At 40.6% G+C, this 11,382-nt stretch overlaps 1 long non-coding RNA gene across 3 annotated transcripts in view; it reads right to left on the bottom strand.

Annotated features, from left to right (window-relative positions):
* Positions 1 to 1,707: 1,707 nt before the first annotated feature.
* Positions 1,708 to 11,382, bottom strand: part of LOC102900289 — a 60,500-nt gene continuing 50,825 nt past the window's right edge. For all 3 annotated transcript variants that reach the window (XR_890820.4, XR_006586491.1, XR_002736304.2), the window contains exon 4: positions 1,708 to 3,891. This is a non-coding gene — a long non-coding RNA (uncharacterized LOC102900289). The remainder of the gene's footprint in view (positions 3,892 to 11,382) is intronic.

Below are 11,382 nucleotides of genomic sequence, written 5' to 3'. Positions count from 1 at the left end.
TATCCCATTGATACTACTCCCCACAAATGCACCCTCCATTCTAGACTGGCTGGCTCTTTCTTAATCCCCCAGACCATACTCACACACTCATTCCTCTCCAGCCCTCCTCAGCATCCTTCACAGCATGCTCCCCACTCATAGCTGGGAGGTCTCCGTCCCATTAGGAGTGTCTGCCTTTGGGATGAAGAAGCTTAGGAAGGCTCTCCAGATTTCATTTCTGCCTTTCTCCCCAAGTCCCTGACTTTGGTCTGAGCTCTCTAGTTCCTCCCTTTTGCCTTGCTCCTGCTTCCTGCCTTTGGCCTAGTGCTTCCACTTCAGGATGGTCTTCCTGGCTTCTGGTTTGGGGGCCACCCTGGGTCCTGTCTCTTGGTCAAGCTCTGCTCCATGATCTGCATCCTGAACAGACCCATGCCTGGCCACCATTGGTCTGGCAGCCTAGGTGGGCAGAAACTGACCTGAGCAACCTGTCCAAATCCTGGGAGAGTCCTATCAAATCCTCAGGGCTTCAATAAGACTTTCCCTAACAATGCCATCTGGTGTTTTCTTTTTCCGCTTCTCGATCATCCTCATGTTTATTGGCTATACCATCCACTCTGACCCGTGTTTGAACTGTCCGTTAGCATTCTCTATAGATAGTATTATTCACTGCCTGCTCCCTATCATGTCTCTCCAAGAAGATAGCATGTCCTCTAGACAAAGACTGTTTCATGTACTCCCTTTATGTTCCCTGTCTCCCTTTGTGTGCTAATACTTTCCCACTAATGCTTGCTGACCTGAAAATTTTATGACTAATCCACGAAAAATGGGCAATTGAGAGAAATATCATGTTCTGGAGATACCTGCAGTGTGGTACTTATAAGTCTAGATTTGGGGGCTGGCAGGTGCAGCTGACTTTGCCAGCTTATGGGTGGCCTGGCCCTCTTGTCTTACCTCCACTACATCAGTCTTCTCATCTGGAGGGCTGTAGTGAGGGTTGGCCAGGAAGATGTATGAAAAGTTCTTTAGGAAGATGTCTGGCACATAGCAAGTGCTCATTGAATAGTAACTGTGATTTTTCTCATCCCTAACCTTTGAAATTTATATCAAACAGAACAAGAGAACATACTGGAATATGTTCTCTGGTGAACTTGTCTGAGGCTTCCTGGACCCTGAATCTATCCCAATAGAGCATTTTGGATGACCTTATATTAAACTGGATTGTTGGGTTTTCAATCCTTTGAAACTGTGGAATTAATGTTATTAAACATTCAGGAGGAAAGGTTCTCAGGAGAGCCTGTGAGATTGGATGGAAGGGATAAAGCAAAAGCTTTTGATTATTTCCTGATTGTGACTTTCCACCTGGCCTTCCTTTATTTCTCTCCTCCCTCCCTTCCTCTCAAGTTCTGAAGGCTTGTCATGAAAATGAACAAAAGATCAAGGAAATCACTGAGACTTAGGTTATGTGCATATAGATATTAATAGGTTCTTTCAAGTCTTCAACATTTAAAAATGGAGTTTACTGTTCTTAGTAAAACATTGCTGGTTGATTCCACTTCACTCATCCTATTTTTAGCCTGTACTTTTTTATAATTGCAACATGAGGCAAAAAGTTCCTATTAAAATCTTGAGCATTCATTCAGCCTTTCAGATGTGGGTTCTTAGATCCTTAATTACAATTGCAGTAGCTCTATGTTAACTTTTTGAATAGTGAGTTCAAAGACCATCTCGCACTGTTAATGTTTTTATTTATTTCATTAATTCATAAACATTGGGTTCTTGGTATGTGTCAATTATGGAGATAGAAAGATGAATAAGATATGGGCTGTCCCCTCAAGAAGCTTCATCTACTGGACCGTAATTATGTATTGTGATGGACTATTTAGATTTCCAATGATGCATTAGAGTACTACCCTCATTAAAAAATACTGAGGAAGTTTTTATCTGCTAAAAGGAGTATTTGTGTGTGTGTGTGTGTGTGTGTGTGTGTGTGTGTGTTTACTACCCCCAAATAATGTTTTCATACTTTACACAAATCTTTTTTAAAAAGTCTCCAGTCTAGCTTATAGTTTGGGAAGATATGTCCACTTGGGTTTCCTATAATATTGTCTTACAGTGTTAATAGACTTGGTTTTTAAAATTTCTTAGTCTCTTCCATGTTTTAAAGTGTAAAAGTCATCTTATATCTCTTAAGTGTTCTTTTATAAAACCAACCCTTTTGTTCTCAGGAAATTTTTGTAGAATAGATAAATAAACCTGCAGGAAAATGAAAGACTCTTCAGTCTCTCACAGAATTGAAAAAATTTTTAGCCAGCTGCATTATTTACTATTTTATGAACTTTAATAATGCATAGTTCAGTATTTTTGGTTTGCTTTTCTAGGTGATACATGTTCTTTGCAATTAATGATAATAAAAATTAGTTATTTTTTAAACTTTTTTCTCTTATTTATGTTTCACGTTTTGTTGCATTGTATAGAGCAAGGTCCCTTACCCTCAGCACTATTGACACTTTGGGCTGGAGAATTCTCTGTTGTGGGGGCTTTCCTGGGCCTTGCAGAATATTTAGCAGCATTCCTCCCCTCTACCCACCAGATGCCAATAGCACTCCAGTTTCCAAAGTTGTGATGACAAAATGGTTCCAGGTATTGCTAAATATCCCCTGAAAAGGTCTAGAATTTCCAAAACATTGTATAATAGTAACAGTGATAGGGGCATCCCTAAGTTGCTTCTAATTTTACAGGGAATAATGCTTCTGGTGTTTTTTCATTAAATACATCAGTTTAGCATAAATAGTCTTTATGAAGTTAAGGAAGTGGACTTTTACTCTTATCTTAAAATAAATAATTGCAATGAGTACTGATTGGTGATAATGTAGGATAAATTCCTTATGGTCAAAAAGAATTATTACAATTCAGTGGACCAAGGCTGGGTACGGAGTGTGTGTGTGTGTGTGTGTGTGTGTGTGTGTGTGTGTGAAGGAGTTGGGTGGGGAGTGTTGTGTAACTCCTGATTCTGGACAGTCGACTCATAGAAGCAGAAAAGAATCTGTGCTAAGAGAACACAGCCAAGGCTTTTGCACAGTGAAGGGAAGGAAACCAAATACCAGATTGTTGCTGTAGCTGAGAAACAGTCCTTAGGTATTCCGAGGAGATGAGTTCTTCAGCCACTCTTTTCACATGATAATTTATAGCTTGGTTTGTTTTTTCTGAGCTCATTTTATTAGGCTTCTGCTTTCAACATTTCAAGTATAATAATGAAGTTGAGAGTCACTGTTATTAGCTTCCAATGGCCTTGAGAAGTCTGCTTCTGTGACTGAGGTGATGATGGCAGACTTGGCAAAAAGCTGGGGGGTCATATTCAAACCTTCAAAAGCAGACTAGAGTAGGGGCCACAGACAGATGGCACAGGTGAGAGGAAGCATAAATTCTACCCGTAAGCTGTTCAGACTCCACTGGGCCTGAATGGGCCTCCCTCCGTGGGGGGTTCAGAGGCCCCCTGGGCTGGCGGATTTATGTCTGAAAGAGCAGTGCAGTAGAGAGAGATTAAGAATGCTTTCAAAGGGTGCGTGAGGGGGTTGTTCCTCGGTCTTAGCGGTCTGGGACACAGAGCTCTGAGTCTGTGAGGACCTGGGCCGGGGCCAGTGAAGGGAGTAGGGTGGCCTGAGGAATGGAAGGTCACCGGCCAGTTGGGGGTTGTGATAATTATATCCTTGTTTCCTTGAAGGTACCAGCGTCCTTGATTTTCCAGCTTCAAAGAGAGCTGCCTCTGAAATAGGGGGACGTTCACACCTGCTTTGCTGCAGAGATTTCTGCCTTCCTGGCTGCAGACTCAACAAGACAACAACACGTCTGTGGACATTTTCAAGGCCATATTTATATACCAGGCATGGGAAGCTTCTCTTCCACCCTTTCTTCCTAAATGAAAATGAAAAGGTTAGTGTGCCCTGTGAGGATTCAGCAATGAACCTGATTTAATGGTTTTACCTTAAATTCAGATATTTTGTAGGTTAGGAGCTCTAAATCATCACACACACACACACACACACACACACACACACCCTTCTCCCCTCTCCTTCCAATTCTTACACCACCCCAAAGGAGCTATCATAGAACCAGAAGTCTAATGATTACTAAAGCCAACAGTATACAATACACCTGGAATGTTTGTTTTTTCTTTTTCTTATCCCATTCATCTCCAGATAAGCTGTGCTGACAATAGTTAAGAAGTATAAGCATAGGGGCACCTGGGTCCCTCAGTCAGTTAAGTGTCTGACTTCAACTCAGGTCACAATTTCACGGTTTGTGGCCTCGAGCCCTGCATCGGCTTGCTGCTGTCAGCACAGAGCCCGCTTTGGATCCTCTCTTTCCCCTTCCTCTGCCCCTACCTCCCTCTCATGCTATCTCTCAAAAGTAAATAAACATTAAAAAAAAAAGTATAAGCACAGTTCTGCCTTTCATATTTTCCTTAGAGCACATACAATTCCCATGAGACATTTAGAGAGGAGAGAGGTATTTATTTATTTATTTATTTATTTTTTGAATGGAACCCTTTTTGTCCACTGGGTGCAATGAATATGATCTAAAAATAGGATTTCCACTGACTAAATGTATGCTTGCTACTCCCTCACCCCAACTTTTCACAGATCATCTGAACTCTCCCATCATTAGATGTGCAAATTTAAAAATATATTTTGGTTAATAAATTCCCTTTGTTAAAGATGAGATGACTGGTCTCTGACACTTAAAACCCTCAAGAATTAGACTGGAGATTACATGTAACTCCCTGGATCCTGTGCTCTGATGTTTCTCTTGCTGCCATCAGCTCTGTAGACCAAACGTCCCTTCTCTAGGCAAAGAGACGTTTGACCAGGTGCTGGTCAAAACCTTTCTAAAAAATTAGAAAGAGGGAAATATTGTCTATTTTTCTAGCAAGTTCTTGTTCTGACCTTGATAGTGATAGTGGTTACATATACAAAATATTCCTAACTCTTTTTAACTTTTTCTCTGAGATTGCACAAATACACACTATTATGTTGATGAATTCCCAATTTAGTGACATATAAATAACTAGAATATTCCTCACTGAAACATATAGTCTCTCCCCAACACCCCTCTCTTTGTCTGTCTTTCCTCCTCCTCCCCCCCCCCCTTCTCTTTCTCTATCTCAATTGTTCTAAGAGAGTCCCTCTTCCTAAGTCATGGTTAATGACTGCGATGACTCCATCCTCCAAAGTCAGCTCCTACCTGTCACCTGGGACCCTGGGATACTGAGCTCTTGCTTGTGATTTAATAACGAGACCCAATGGGGCAGCCCAGGTGCTGTATCTCATACCCTTACTGATTGCCAAGGGAACATTTAATCTGTTGACTTTATTCAGTTATGCTAGTCTGGCAAACATACCTGGAGCTATAAATTATTTAGATGTTTAATGTATCTGGTGTAGAAGGATGTCTCTTATACCTTAGTTATCTAAAAGCAGAAGATGAAAAACCACTTTGTTTGCAAATCATAAAATCTTTAACAGATTGTGCCTTAAAGAGTAAAACAGACATCCCTGACCTTAAAAGTATAACAGGGGTCCACACAAGCATTGTTAACACATTATCCCCTAAGATAAAAATTATGGCATAAATGTGTTCAGGTTAGAAGTGAAATGTGAAACAAAGGCCTTCCATCGGATAATAACAGACTAGTCTGAAGTGAACACAAGGGTAGACTGTAAATGAGGGGTCAGGAAGGGCATGGCAGAGGCCTTTGCCAGAGTGCCCCCTCCCCCATTACAATGTACTTCCCAATGACAGAGGGAGGGAGATACTTAAAATCCTAGGTAATATAACAAAAACCCTATTAGTATACCAAATTACTACCTAATAGTGAAACGTGTCATTGCTTTATTTATTTTTTCACCTTGTACTTAGTATATTTTCAGTAAAAGAGAAATTCAGTTCACATTTCATTAAATAGAAACAAACAACAAAAATAAATGATCTCAGAGATCAACTACCATCACATCACAGGGTAGGAGCCCCTACCTTCCAACTGTTTCATTTACTCTCCTGATGAAAAAGGGTTGATCTGAAGCATAAATAAGCATAATCTATAGCAACACAAAAATATAAACAATAGGGATACCAAAATTATTTGTAAAATTTTTCTTTTACAATTGCCTTGCTTTAAAGGTCCTCTGGAATCAGGTGACATTATTGGGCTTTTATTTGTCATCACCCAAATACTTTAAAAATTTTCGTTCAGCAATGGGAAGCTGTAGGCTTTTATCTATGAGTGCTGGTTCTATAGTCCAGCTGCCTGGACTTGAATTCTTGACTGTTTTATTAGCTGTGTGATGTTGGAGACATTGTTTAACTTTTTTGTACCTCAGTTTTCTCATTTGTAAAATAGGGATATTATTCTCATGGAGTTTGTGGTGGTGAAGTACATACCATGACATATAGGGGCTCAATAAATGTTTAATTATTGGTACTAATCATTTCCTCTGTGCTTTAGACTCATTTGTGCATTTCCTCATTTCCTTAGAATAAGCAATGCTGTGAAATAGTTATTATTATGTCCATTTTACTAAAAAGGAAATTTTCCCCTAGACACAGCGTTGAAATAAGCAGAGCCCCAGTTTGAACTCAGGTCCATAAGTTTCTGTGGCAGGTCTGGATCCCCAGAAGTGGACTCTGAGAAAGTTATCTGGGGCAGGAAGTTAACTGAAGAGTGCTCAGGGGCGACATCTGTGGGCCACAGGAGAAGCTGCACTATCGTGCCCCCGATGTTGCAATAAAGACCTCAGCCCACACTGTGGGAGCTCAGGCTCTGACATGGCTCCTTAAGAGTTGGACCTCACTGGGGCAGAGGGTTCGCCGTTAACCAGCCTCTTCATGGAATCTGCAGTCTTTAGATGTAGGTTGGCCCGAAGTGGGGTGGCTTTGGGCAAAGCAGCTCTCTTCATCCAAAGGCTATCTCCTGAAAGGGTCTGAGCTAAAGAACTGCCAGCAGCTTTGTCAACACTCAAAGTAGCTAGCGGGGTAAGCAGCTCAGTCTCGAGGGAGAATCTTGGCAGTGTACCACAGGGTCCACACCTTCCTGCAGCCTAGGAGAGTGTTAAAGGTCATCTCATGGACCATGGCAATTGTGATCACTTCTTCTTTTGCCCAGACTCTCTCAGACCCCATTCATGTTGAGGAGCCAAGGAAGCACATGAACAGACTGTCTCTATGAACCACAGAAGGTGCGTGGTGTTTTGAAACAAGCACAGTAGCTGCTAACCAGCACAAGAACCAAGTAAATCACTGATAGGCACTGGCTGCCATGGTTTATATTCTCTTTATAACTGGCTCTCAGGTCAATCACTTAAAGATGCTTAAGTTAGCCCAAATTTTTAAAATCCAATCCCTTTAGCAAGCACTTTTTATGTTGTTTATGTCATAATCCATAGGCTAGAGCCACAGAATTTTAAAATCAGAAGGGGCCTAAGAGATCCACCTCCTTCATCTGGGTTGGGGTGGAGGAGAGTGAGTTTGTCAAGGTCATACAGTAAGTTAATAGTTACACACAATGGGATTGAGACCATAAGCATGAAAACTGATATCTCAAGTAGAGTCTAGCCATTTACCAACTGCAAAGAAATTGTAAAAACAAATTCTTGGCTGAAAACTTGAAAGGATACGTTTGGAATGTTATCTTAATGCACATTACAATCTTGAAGTTTCTTGCCATATCCTAGATAAAGTACTGTGTTTATATTTTATTCATTTCCATGCAAGATGGCTTCTAAAATTAAATGCCAAGAATTCTCACTGACAGTGCTTGGTTCACATTTCTTTGATTATATTTTGCTTCTTTTCTGACAATACAATATTTTATGATTAAAGTATTCCTCTACTCCTAGCACTATAGTTTTTCTCCATATAATTGAAACAATTCCATAAATACCATATGGTGTTGGAAATGTTTAAAGAACCTATTTCAGATTTGAGAGTAAAGTCTTATCTTTAAAGTTACTTTCAGAGAACACATCAGACACACAGAGCTGTCAGGTTTGAACTGTACCAACAATTTTATGTTAACTTATTATCTAAAGTGCAATTCTCTGGCACATGGATATATTCATAACCACAAAGATTAGTGCCTAGCCAAGAAAAGAAAAAGCTTTTAATTTTTCATTACCTCTTCACTATACTACCTGGCTGGAGTTAGACATTTAAAAATCTCATATGATTGTTCAAACTTTCAGAGATGCTAACCCTTAAATTTCCAGCAGAAAACCTTCTGGACAACATCTGAAGAATAGTGGTAGTTTAATATTAGAGTTCAGAGCAAGACTCAAGATCCATATTGCATTGGGTCAAAATCCAGCTTCACCAGCTGTATGACTTTGAGCAAGTTATTGAACCTCTGTAAGATGGGAATAGTACTAGTACTTGGGTCTTGTGATTGTTGTAAGGATTAAATGAGATAATACATGTGAATGCTTAGAACAAAATAGTGTTCAGTAGCTGCCATATCACTAGAATTTCCCTGTTATTTTTATTTATTTATTTTTTAAATGTTTTTATTTAGTTTTGAGACAGAGAGAGACAGAGCATGAGCAGGGGAGGGGCAGAGAGAGAGGGAGACACAGAATCTGAGGCAGGCTCCAGGCTCCGAGCTGTCAGCACAGAGCCTGATGCGGGGCTCGAACTCACGGACCGTGAGATCATGACCTGAGCTGAAGTCGGACACTTAACCGACTGAGCCACCCAGGTGCCCCTAGAATTTCCCTTTTAAACTACAGAGGATTGTACTTTTACAAAGACAGTTAAAGATGCAAACATAGAGTTACAGATGAAAATGTAAAGATCACTTAAGTGATCATGTTGAATTTTTTTTAAGTTTATTTATTTTTGAAAGAGAGAGAAAGAGAGAGAGTGCTCAGGGGAGGGGCAGAGATAGCCGGGGAGTGGGGGACAGAGGATCCAAAGCGGGTTACACACTGACAGCAGTGAGCCTGATGCGGGGCTCAAACCCACAAACCATGAGATCATGACCTGAGCCGATGCTCAACTGACTGACCCACCCAAGCACCCCGATGATGTTAAATTTTTGATTCTTACAATGTAGCTCTTGGGCAAAATAGAATCATAAGCCTAGATAGACCATACATTTAGATTCTAAACATTCATTCCACAACCTGATACACATAATAAATGAGATGGTAAATGCTCAATTTTTAACAAGAAGAAATTTGACTCTGGAAGTCAAAGAACAATGTTCCAATTGCTCTAGAAAATCATTCTCCGGGGCGCCTGGGTGGCGCAGTCGGTTGAGCGTCCGACTTCAGCCAGGTCACGATCTCACGGTCCGTGAGGTCCGTGAGTTCGAGCCCCGCATCAGGCTCTGGGCTGATGGCTCAGAGCCTGGAGCCTGTTTCCGATTCTGTGTCTCCCTCTCTCTCTGCCCCTCCCCCGTTCATGCTCTGTCTTTCTCTGTCCCAAAAATAAATAAATGTTGAAAATCATTCTCCACTGGTAGCAAAATGAAAGCATGCCAATCTACTCACCATTATATGCACAGTATTTTGCACACTGCCACACAGGAGGAATTTAATATGTGTAGAATGACTGACTGATTGACTGGAAGACACAATGCCCTTTAATTCATGGAACTTGAGAGTTTGAAGGGGCCGCCTGCTTATGATGTGTCACAAATAAGGAGCCAGGGGACACATGACTTAAAACTAATTATGTGGTGGGCACCTGGGTGGCTTAGTCGGTTGAGCATCTAACTCTGGCTCAGGTCATGATCTCATGGTTTGTGAGTCTGAGCCCCACATTGGGCTTGCTGCTGTCAACACAGAGCCCCCTTCAGACCTCTGTTCCCCTCTTACTGTCCCTTCCCCACTCGAGCTCTCAAAAATAAATAAAATATCTTTTAAAAACCTAATTATGTGGTTAGTTGTTAATAGAGCTAGGATCCAAAATGTTGACTCTCTGGCTTGGACAGTCAAATAAGTCATTGTCTTCTGTAGTAAATGTGTTCTTAAAAACACCAGTCTCTTGCAATATTCATGGAGTAAAGAGTAGAAGAAGTTGTTCTATAATCAAATGATTTGAGGAACTGGTGAGTAAAACAAATTAAACCATGAATCTCCAGGAGGGAGATATGGTCCTCTATGCAGCATTTTTGAAGAGGGTTTGACCATAACACCCCTTGGAAGGGAACATCTTTGTAAGCTGGTAGTTTATGAAACACTGGAAAAGACTGACCAGTGGGCCTCAACAAATACTTATTAAACACCTATCACATGCATGTATTATGATAGGAACTATACAAAAAGTTAAGGTGAGTTAGACACCAAAGTGTTCCAGGGGCCTTTAACGAGAGAGGGTAAGAGCAGTGGTGGGGGTGGCGGGGGGGAGCTCTTAAGAACAGGCACGTATAATCTCCGTCTGTGAATTTGATAAGCATCATGAGAAAGGATCAAATAAAATGCTACTAAAATTCAAAAGAGGGGAATTAGGCCAGAGCTCCATGGAAGAAATAACATTTGAAAGGCAGCTGCTGTGCTCACTGCTACACCACGAATGCAACAAATAACATTTGAGATGAATCTTAAAGGATGGGTATGAGGTGAGTTCTTTTAGTAAAGTTCTGCTAGATTTTGTTCATCTGAAAATGTCTTCATTTTATTCTCATTCATGAACCTTAGCTTTTCCGGATATACAGTGGACAGTTATTTCCTTGCAACACTTTGAATATACTATTCCACTGTCTCCTTGCATTTACTGTTGTTATTGGTAAGTCCACTAACAGTCTGTGTCAGTCCTTTGTAGGTGATTGTTTCTTTTCTCCCAAGCTGCTTTGGAGATTTTCTCATTGTCTTTGGTGTTCTCCAGTTTCCCTACAAACATGTTTAAGACATAAACTTCTTCTTAATTTATCATGCTAGGGATATGCTATTTCCTATATCTGTGGATTTAGGTCTTTTCATCAGTTCTGAAAAATTCTCAGCTACTATTACTTCACATATTAGGCCCTCCATTTTCTCTATCCTCTTCTTCCAAAACTCCAATTAAATATGTATTAGACATTCCCATTTTATCTTCCATATCTTTAACCTTCCCATTCATACTTTCCATTCCCTTCTTTCCCATGCCACCTTCTGGATATTTTCTGCAGACAGTTCTTCAATTCACTAATTACCTCTTCAGACATTTAACATGTTCATCTAATGTTTACTTTCAACCATTTTATTTTCATTTCTACGGGTTCTTTTATTCTTCTTCAAATCTACCTGGTCATCCCTGAGGGTCCTTTGTTGCTTGCTTATCTTTGGTATTCCCCTTCCCCCACCCCTTATTTCTTTAAATTCTTCGTATGCTCCAATTCTACGTTAGAAAGGCGGCAAAACGTAGTGGTGA

This window comes from Felis catus, chromosome D1, assembly GCF_018350175.1.
Source record: "Felis catus isolate Fca126 chromosome D1, F.catus_Fca126_mat1.0, whole genome shotgun sequence".
Taxonomy (NCBI): domain Eukaryota; kingdom Metazoa; phylum Chordata; class Mammalia; order Carnivora; family Felidae; genus Felis; species Felis catus.
This window is presented reverse-complemented; position numbering and strand designations above follow the sequence as displayed.